Here is a 10,848-nt window from a genome sequence, read left to right on the forward strand (position 1 = left end):
ATCCCTTATGATTATACAGTGGAAGTGAGAAATAGATTTAAGAGCCTAGATCTGATGGATAGAGTGCCTGATGAACTATGGAATGAGGTTTGTGACATTGTACAGGAGACAGGGATCAAGACCATTCCCATGGAAAATAAATGCAAAAAAGCAAAATGGCTGTCTGGGGAGGCCTTTACAAATAGCTGTGAAAAGAAGAGAAGCAAAAAGCAAAGGAGAAAAGGAAAAATATACACATCTGAATGCAGAGTTCCAAAGAATAGCAAGAAGAGATAAGAAAGCCTTCCTCAGTGATCAATGCAAAGAAATAGAGGAAAACAACAGAATGGTAAAGACTAGGGATTTCTTCAAGAAAATCAGAGATACCAAAGGAACATTTCATGCAAAGATGGGCTTGATAAAGGACAGAAATGGTATGGACCTAACAGAAGCAGAAGATATTAAGAAGAGATGGCAAGAATACACAGAAGAACTGTACAAAAAAGATCTTCACGACCCAGATAATCACGATGGTGTGATCACTGACCTAGAGCCAGACATCCTGGAATGTGAAGTCAAGTGGGCCTTAGAAAGCATCACTATGAACAAAGTTAGTGGAGGTGATGGAATTCCAGTCGAGCTATTCCAAATCCTGAAAGATGATGCTGTGAAAATGCTGCACTCAATATGCCAGCAAATTTGGAAAACTCAGCAGTGGCCACAGGACTGGAAAAGGTCAGTTTTCATTCTGATCCCAAAGAAAGGCAATGCCAAAGAATGCTCAAACTACCGCACAATTGCACTCATCTTACAGGCTAGTAAAGTAATGCTCAAAATTCTCCAAGCCAGGCTTCAGCAATATGTGACCGTGAACTTCCTGATGTTCAAGCTGGTTTTAGAAAAGGCAGAGGAACCAGAGATCAAATTGCCAACATCCGCTGGATCATGGAAAAAGCAAGAGAGTTCCAGAAAAACATCTATTTCTGCTTTATTGACTATGCCAAAGCCTTTGAGTGTGTGGATCACAATAAACTGTGGAAAATTCTGAAAGAGATGGGAATACCAGACCACCTGACCTGCCTCTTGAGAAATCTGTATGCAGGTCAGGAAGCAACAGTTAGAACTGGACATGGAACAACAGACTGGTTCCAAATAGGAAAAGGAGTTTGTCAAGGCTGTATATTGTCATCCTGTTTATTTAGCTTATATGCAGAGTACATCATGAGAAACGCTGAACTGGAAGAAACACAAGCTGGAATCAAGATTGCCAGGAGAAATATCAATAACCTCAGATATGCAGATGACACCACCCTTATGGCAGAAAGTGAAGAGGAACTAAAAAGCCTCTTGATGAAAGTGAAAGTGGAGAATGAAAAAGTTGGCTTAAAGCTCAACATTCAGAAAACGAAGATCATGGCATCCGGTCCCATCACTTCATGGGAAATAGATGGGGAAACAGTGGAAACAGTGTCAGACTTTATTTTTCTGGGCTCCAAAATCACTGCAGATGGTGACTGCAGCCATGAAATTAAAAGATGCCTACTCCTTGGAAGGAAAGTTATGACCAACCTAGATAGCATATTCAAAAGCAGAGGCATTACCTTGCCAACAAATGTTCGCCTAGTCATGGCTATGGTTTTTCCAGTGGTCATGTATGGATGTGAGAGTTGGACTGTGAAGAAGGCTGAGTGCCGAAGAATTGATGCTTTTAAACTGTGGTGTTGGAGAAGACTTTTGAGAGTCCCTTGGACTGCAAGGAGATCCAAGCAGTCCATTCTGAAGGAGATCAGCCCTGGGATTTCTTTGGAAGGAATGATGGTAAAGCTGAAACTCCAGTACTTTGGCCACCTCATGCGAAGAGTTGACTCATTGGAAAAGACTCTGATGCTGGGAGGGATTGGGGGCAGGAGGAGAAGGGGACGACAGAGGATGAGATGGCTGGATGGCATCACAGACTCGATGGACATGAGTCTGGGTGAACTCCAGGAGTCGGTGATGGCCAGGGAGGCCTGGCGTGCTGCAATTCATGGGGTAGCAAAGAGTCGGACATGACTAAGCAATTGATCTGATCTGATCTGAAGAATAAACTGGATTTATTTAAAATATTTTCAAAATATTGATTTATTTGGCTTTGCCAGGTCTTAGTTGTGGCACAAGGGAACCTCCTGGGATCTTCAATCATGAGAACTTTTAGTTGCAGCATGTGGGATCTAGTTCCCTGACCAGGGATTGAACCCAGGCCCCCTGCATTGGGAGCATAGAGTCTTAGCCACTTGATCTCCAGGGAATTCCTGTTTTAAATTTCATTCCTATTTAAATTTTGATACATGGATCACCTATGGGCCCACTTCTCTTGACTGTTTCTTTTCTTTCTTAGTTACATTTATTTTGCTCTGTCTCCTGACATATTAGGTAGTTTTGAATGAATGCTGGACATTGTGGATGAAGTATTACAGAGGCTCTGTGTGAAGTTACTTTTTTCAGAGAAAATTTCATTTTCTTCTGACAGGCAGATAGACTGGGGGCAAATCACCTTATCTGATCAAGAATTGAGATGTTTTCAGCTTGAGAGTTTGTCCTTGTGAGGGCTAGTCTAGTTCTAATTTTTCATTTACTCCCAGTCTTCTCAAATGTGATCCCAGCATATACACCAGGGTCTCCCTTCAAAGAGCCCTGAAATTCAAATTCTCTCACCAGCATCATAGGTTTGTTACAAAGCTGTGCTTAATTAACATTTCAGCTTTTAGCTGCTGTTCTCTGCTTCCCTTGTATATACTTCTACTACATGTAGTTACCAACCTGGACAGCATATTAAAAAGCAGAGACATTACTTTGTCAACAAAGGTCTGTCTAATCAAAGCTATGGTTCTTCCAGTAGTCATGTATGGATGTGAGAGTTGGACTATAAAGAAAGCTGAGCACCCAAGAATTGATGCTTTTGAACTATGGTGTTGGAGAAGACTCTTGTGAGTCCCTTGGACTGCAAGGAGATCCAACCAGTCCATCCTCAAGAAAATCAGTCCTGGGTGTTCATTGGAGGGACTGATGCTGAAGCTGAAACTCCAATACTTTGGCCACCTGATGCAGAGAGCTGACTCATTTGAGAAGACCCTGATGCTGGGAAAGATTGAGGGCAGGAGAAGAAGGGGACGACAGAGGATGAAATGGTTGGATGGCATCACTGCCTCAATGGACATGGGTTTGGGTAGACTCCAGCAATTGGTGATGGATAGGGAGGCCTGGCATGCTGCGGTTCATGGGGTTGCAAAGAGTCGAACACTACTGAGTGACTGAACTGAAATGAAGTAAACATGTAGTTTATGAATTTGCAAGTGTTTTGAGGGTAAAACCTGAATAAAATTTTAGAACCACTTCTCTGGAGTTTCCCTTTCCTCTGAGACAATAAACCCTCAAGTTCCAGCTATTTAATAATAACCATGAGCACCAAAGTCGTCTCCTCAAGCTAGTGAGACTACAGTAGGCTTGAGCTGTCATTTTTCTGCTTTGTTCTTAGCCCTTCACTTCTTATAAATTAGTAAATACGTCAAGAAGAAAAGTAGTCAGGAGTCCTAGACTCACCATGATATATTTTTCTTCAAAATCACGGTTGTTTTCCAAGGTCTTTAAACAGCTAGGAGAAGGGGAGATTGTTTAGTTTTGTTTGTAGTTTGCTCAGCTTTTAGAGATTTCTAAGCAGTCTAATTGACCTATATAAGCTACCTGATCATTGCAAAAATCAGAATATTCTATTAAAAGATTTGCTGATGGAAAATGTTATGGGAGTTTCAGGTCATCATTAGTGCCAATCCTAAAATTTTAACTTGATCCCCATAAAATTGAATCTGACTTGTTGCTATCTATCTACATGGACATTTATAACTGGAAAAGACATAAGAACATATCTCTCTATAATTTCCCTGTTTTGTAAGTGACCCATCAATTTAGTGATGAAGTTGGGGATAGAACCCTGGTCCCCAGGCTTAGTCCAGTATGGGCTCCTAGGCCATGGTGCCTCATGAGTAATGCCAGCACATTCTCAATAACTGCATCTCCATAACTATGTCCTTCCAAAATTCCTTCAGCAGGGTTAAGTTGCACTGACTTGGGAATAAACATATTCTTGAGGTTCTACAAGGAGTTTCTACAAATACACAGACAAATATTAGTCAGACCAGTCTCCCAGTAGGAAATGATCTTTCTTTCATCCTTTGGCATCTATTCCTGAATTAAAAACAACCCCTATGTCCAGATAAATACATGATGACATCTGTAGGCAGAATCGTGCTTACAACCCAGGGCAGGTAGAATGGTCCTAGGACTGGAGAAATGTCCACATCTCCTGGTGAGGACTTTGGGACTGAAACCAGAGAAGCCCATTAGTCTGAAATAAACTGGAGCGCGTCAGCCCAGTTTCAGCTAGACAACTCCCGTGGTGCTGCTTCTGCTGCTGGCACTAAGTCCAGTTGAAGGGAGTTCATGTTTCTCTCAGGAGGCCCTAGGATGGGAAAGGCATCTTTAATTTTAAACAGCAGGATGAATCTCTTTCTCGCCCTTTCCCTAATAAGTGCTTCCACATCCCTGGTGGCGGGAGTGGAATTCTGTGAGGCAGTGTCTGCCTGTGGCTTTGGTGCCCAAAGTCGAAGTGTATTCATTACCTGTTTGCCATTAAGTCCACAGTCCATGGTGAGTATTTGGAAGCCTTTCAACAAAACATTAGTTGAGTGACTTTCAGCCTGGCTGTCACATGACCAGGCTACCCCAGGGTGTGAGTGATATATGCAGCTCAAAGACTTTTCAAGGGCCAGCTATAAAAACACTCAGAATTCTGCCCGGTTACGCATGTGAAACTTTATTTCCCCAGTGCTTTTTCTTGCTGAAATTAAGTTCCCTCCATTGAAAGAGATGGGAATTTGCTTTACCAGCCGGAGAATCATAAAAAGGCACCTCCCGATATTTCCTGCCCTACAGCCCGGGGAACACCCTTGGCATTAGAACTTACTCTGTTTAATGTACAGCAACACATTGCTCCTACAGCAAGCAAAACAAAGGTTTTATATTGAGAACCGAGGCATTCTGACTGCGTGGTCTTATCTTCAGAGATTATATAAAATCATCAGTGATAATTACCACCTAGAAATTCATTAAACACCCATCAGTCAAGGTCACAGAGAGCGCTATAGTTTCCGTATTCTTGACTCTGGTATCTGTCAAAGGAAGTTACAAAAGTGCTGTCAGGTAATGAAGAAAAGCAAATAAATTGTTTTTACAACCACAGTTTATCTCTTAGGCGGCAGGCAGTACAACAGAATGTTCCTGGAAATAGTCTGTATTTTAACTGGGGCGTGAGTCAAACAGATAAACGCATTTGTCCAAGCTCATCAAATTCTACACTTATGACCTGTACATGTCACTGTATATAAATTGTACTCTGAATTTAAAAGGAGTTGGGAGGAGGAAAGGGAAAATGACTCCAGTTCTGGCATGAACAACAGGTGTCATTTACTGAAATACAGAATCAGGAACTTTCCTCAGAGTCATCGGACGGACCGGGTGGGAGAGGCAGCCTCAGGCACGGCCAGCCAGGGAGCCTGTTCGCAAAAACCCTCCACATGAGGCTTAATTTTCTGTTTCTTGGGTGATTCTCCTAATGTGTCTGTATCTTTTGGTATAAGTCATCTCACATTCCTTTTGATAATAGAAAGAACATAAGCCACCAACAGATTCAATTTATCACACCCTAATATCACCAGCTCAACTCAGCACAGGCATCTCTTGACCTCACAGTGGTCTGACCAGCTCTTTCCTACTTGATAAAGACCCCATGGTCCTTGCAGAGTGCTGATCACTCTCTGGACCACAGTGAATTCAGCAAAACAGTAAGAAAAAGTTTCACACCACCTATAATGTCCTCTCTTGCAATAAAAAGGAAGCTCTTTTTGAGAAATGACTGCCTGCTTCTTCTCCCCTCAGGAATCTCTCTATGCTTCTTTTCTTTAATATGCTAGTTGTTATGACTAAAGAACAATTAAGAAAAAAATGCCAGAGATCTAGATGCAATTTTAAAATAGCAAACAATTGTTATCTTTCCGAATTGGCAGGTATTTTAAAACAACACTTTCTCAGTGTATCTTGACGGGAAGTAGTTTTTCTCGGATTTCCTACAGTGACTGTAAGATAATAAGGCAGGTACTAAAAAATAGCTTTGGCAATTCATAGACATGTCCAAACCCACTTCTGCTGTTTCTTTGTGTCTGTGGTTGTAGCTTATGATGAATAGTTAACATGGCCCTCATTTCCAATGGGACAGCTGCCCACTTGTTTCCTTTCAGAAAAAAAAAAAATAATAATCTTGAAAAATAAATTCCATCAGTGGAATACCTTGGGACTCTTACTGTGGTTCACCTTGCAAACCCCCACTGTTTCCATGAAATAGCTTCACTCTAAGGCCAGAAATCGGATGTCATGTTATAGAATAGGTTCTAGAGGCAAGAAGGTGTAACAGCACAACTTTGCTTCACACATTTCCTTATGAATTGTTTTGAGAAAAAAAAAATGTCCAATACAAAGTATGATGGTGGAAGGTGGAAAATGAGTGGGTTAAGAGTCTGGAAATCTGTTTCAAAATATGCTGGTTGAAGAACTTTAAGTGTGGGATTGCACATCGATGGTGCTGGTGGTGAAGCAGAGGAAAGGACTGGACGAGAATACCGAGAACCAAGGGAAGTTGGGTTCGCATCACAGTCGTGCTCCTGGTTGTGAATGTTAGCTAAAGCCTGGACAAACGCATGCATCGGTTTTGATAATAGAAAGAACATAAGCCACCAACAGATTCAATTTATCACACCCTCATACCACCAGTTCAACTCAGCACAGGCAATTAAAGTATACACCATTTCCAGAAAATTCTGTGGTACCCCCTGCCTCCTAAGAGATAAATTGTGGTTGCAAAAATCTTTCAAGAGACCTGTTTCCTCGCCCTTTCAATTAGAGCACAGTTCTGGGCAATCTAGCACTCCCTCTGGCCCCAGGATTCTGTGCAGAGTGTGTGAATGCGGAGGCTCGATCAACACTGATTTGCAGCATTTAAAATCACCGAAGCAATCAAGGAGATCCAACCAGTCCATCCTAAAGGAGATCAGTCTTGGGTGTTGATTGGAAGGACTGATGTTGAAGCTGAAACTCCAATACTTTGGCCACCTGATGTGAAGAGCCAATTCATTTGAAAAGACCCTGATGCTGGGAAAGATTGAGGGCAGGAGGAGAGGGGACGACAGAGGAGGAGACGGTTGGATGGCATCACCGACTCAATGGACATAGGTTTGGGTAAACTCTGGGAGTTGGTGATGGACAGGGAGGCCTGGCGTGCTGTGGTTCATGGGGTCCCAAAGGGTTGGAAACGACTGAACGACTGAACTGAACTGAAGCAAATCTCAACATAAAAAGCAAATCCATTTGTTTCTTCCTATCGTGTGCACCTGTCCACAATACAGCGTCTCTCTTTTCATTTCCCAAGAAACGGCCATTTATAGATCAAGAAGTTACATGAGCAAAAAAGCAGATGGTTTGGCGCATTTTCTCTTTTCCTAATATTCAACTTCCGGTAATGGCAGTGAAAGTCTTATTTGCTTAGGGAATAGATCAGCCGTTAGGATCCCAACTGACTATCCAGTCAAGGTCATTGAAAGGGCAGAGACCAGCCAAGGTAAACAATTCAGAACTCCCTAAGCTTATTTTTATTTTGAAGTATCAGCCTGCTCTCTTGTTTTCTTTCCAATGTGACTCCACATAATATGATTCTGATTACTAAATTAATGAGGGAATTTTGAGGTTTGGCTGTTGTTCATCAGTCTTGCTCAGGACTGTCTGATCCTCTGGTTCAGAACATGCCATTTACTGTTCTGGAGATGTTAGTCCCTCCTATCTACAAAACGAGTGGCAATTTTCTGTCTCCCAAGAAGAACGAACACATCCTGGTGTGTGGACTTTTGCATTATTATTTACCATCTACATAAATAAAAGGGTCCAAAGAGAAATTACATATTGCACAAATCACAAACTTACAACATTAATAAACAAAAACCACACAGCTGAAAGCAGCTGTTTGCAGTTTCCTTTGGGGCCCTGACATTGAACCCAGCAAATAAATAAGAACTTGATGATTTCCCCATAACTTCAACAGTAGGTGGCACTAAAAAATCTATGTTTCCTAAACCCTGTGTATTCTATAGGATCTGACGCATCCCCACATCTTGGTCCTGAATCACAGAGCTGTTGGCCTCTTCTGTGAAATTAACACCATTGACTATGTACAACCAGCGGCCAGGGGTCTCGCCTGTACAGTTAGTTCATAAGGCCAAGCTCTAGGCTTCAGGCAGAGTTAATGATACTTCTTAGGATTTTAAAACTCCTGTCTACTTAGAGTTGTGTTCTGAACATAGCACTAACCCCAACCTGCCCGGGAATCGCCTGGCATCCTTGGCAGAGCTGGCGTGTGTGGATTATCAGCAGATTGAAAGAGGGAGTGGGAGTGTGCCCAGGACATCCCTGCCTCTCACTCCTTCCACCTGCATGTCTTTGTTATAAGCCTGTGGGTCAAATGTAATTTCTGTCTTCCGAGGAGAGAGAAAGAGAGGAAGGGAGTAAGGAAGGCAGGAGAGCTATTAAAAATATATATATCTTTCATGAGCCAGGGTCCATGTCAGATTCAAGAGACACAAAGATGGATAAAAGGCATGAGTGTAACCTTCAGATACCCTCCTGTCCCGGCCCAGTCTAACGGTGGAGGCAACATGTGTTCACGATGATTACAAGAGTGTGATCAAGTCAATTAGAACTACATAGTGATTTCACTCTGTTCTCCCAGTTGAATTGGAACCACAGAGTCTATCTGTTAAGATCCTGAGTTCCAAGTTCATGAGGTCTTCATCAAGGCCGTGCCAATGACCCCATGCAAGCTCTTCCTTAATAACCAGACCCCTCTTGATCTTCAGCATCCCCTTCTGTGATGTGGGAGTGGGGAAAGGAATAGCAATAACACCTACATCATAGACGTGCTCATTAGAACTAGCAAAATAATGCCTGCCTGTGTTTACATAGGGACTTCCCTGGTGACTCAGTGGGTAAAGAATCTGCCTGCAATGCAGGAGACCCAGGTTCAATCCCTGGTGGGGTGGTTAGGGGTGGTGTGGAGATTCCCTGGAGGAGGAAATGGCAACCCATTCCAGTATTCTTGCCTGGGAAATCCAATGGACAGAGGAGCCTGGCAGCCTCAGTCCATGGGGTCACAAGAGTCAGACACGACTTTGTGACGAGAACCAACGTATACATAGGGTTTGCAATGCAGTAAGGATGCAATAAAAATGTTAGTTCTTTCTATTAGATCACAGATGAGAAAACAGGCCCAGTCTATGCAGGGGCCTTTGTGTTGCAAGAACCCAACTTGATTTCATATGTGACTCTGAGCCCAAAGCCGTTCCCTGTGCAGGACTAACCTCATGTACCTCTGGAGTGCAGGCTTATTCCTGCCCTCACCTCAGTGGCTCAGTGGCTATGGGAGCTCCCAAATGTCACAGACTATGCCTTCATCTGCTCGCCAAAGAGCAAGAATTGAGATTGTGCCTAGAGGAGGGTTAGTGACGCAGGACAAAACGCATTTCTTCCCCTCGTCAACATCCCTTATCCCTTAGTGAGAGTGGGCATGTGAAATCTCACTGAAAACCAGTTATTTCATTCAATCTTTACTTCACATGGCTTTCTTGGAGGACTGACTTTGTGACAAGTGCTGTTAAAGATCCTAGACTCTGCGTAAGGCAAAGTCTGCGCCTGTGGGGAGCTTAGATCTGGTTGAGGGAGTAAAACGTGAACGTGTAAACAAATCTATTCTGTGTTTTAAAGTGTGGATCAGTGCTATAAATAACATAAGGCAGGAAGATGAGATGCAGAGTGGGGGTGGGGGCTAGCAGCCTGCGGGGCAGGGACATTGTGAGCTGGGGAGACCATGGTACTGAATGAGATCCGCAGGAAGGACCAGCTCCATCGGGAAGGGTCACTCAGTCTCCCGGGGGAAGACTGGAGTTTGTTCCAAGTGTAATGCAACTTCCTGGAAACATTTAAGCTTAATGAGAATCTCATTTTTTAAAGTTGTCTTGACTGCTCTGTGCAATGGGCTAGAGAAGGGCAGGAGGAGAAAAAGGAAGACTAGCTGGGAGAAGGATGAGAGAGTCCTGGTTAGACATGTCGGGGAGTGGGACCAGAGAGCCAAGTGTTCAAGTTTTCAGTGAACTAAAGCGATTATTTTGTATTAGACATTTAACACTGGAGTCTGTACTTGAATAATTTATAGAGTGGTATTTCTACAGCAGAGATAAATCGATACTGGAGTCTTCAAAGTTTGAAATGAGGTGGTATGTACTCAAGAGTTAAATGCCCCTCAAGATCCTTAAAATTTTACTTCCATAAAACCTATACATTGGAGAGACACCTTTTGGAATCTAAGCTTCATCTTTGTAAAAATTAATTTTTATTGGAGTATATTTGCTTTACAACGTTGTGTTAGTTTCTGCTGTACAGCAAGGTGAACCAGCCTTACGTATGCATGTATCCACTCTTTTTTGGATTTCCTTCCCCTTTAAGCCACCGCAGGCACTGAGTTCCCTGTGCCATACTGTAGGTTCTTCTCATTAGGCATCTATTTTCTACATAGCAGTGCATATACATAATTCCCAATTGATCCCACCCTACTTTCCCCCCTTGGTGTCCATATATTTGTTCTCTACATCTGTGTCTCTATTTCTGTTTTGCAAATAAGATCATCTCTACCATTTTCTAGATTCCACATATATGCATTAATATATGATATTTATTTCAGAA

The 10,848-nt window shown here is 42.6% G+C and overlaps 1 non-coding gene across 1 annotated transcript; it reads left to right on the plus strand.

Annotated features, from left to right (window-relative positions):
* Nucleotides 1-3,611: 3,611 nt before the first annotated feature.
* Nucleotides 3,612-3,689, plus strand: MIR1814B (microRNA mir-1814b). Its single transcript, NR_030977.3, has one exon. It is a non-coding gene; the product is annotated as a microRNA mir-1814b (primary transcript).
* Nucleotides 3,690-10,848: the final 7,159 nt, after the last annotated feature.

Source organism: Bos taurus, chromosome 22 (genome assembly GCF_002263795.3).
Source record: "Bos taurus isolate L1 Dominette 01449 registration number 42190680 breed Hereford chromosome 22, ARS-UCD2.0, whole genome shotgun sequence".
Lineage (NCBI taxonomy): Eukaryota > Metazoa > Chordata > Mammalia > Artiodactyla > Bovidae > Bos > Bos taurus.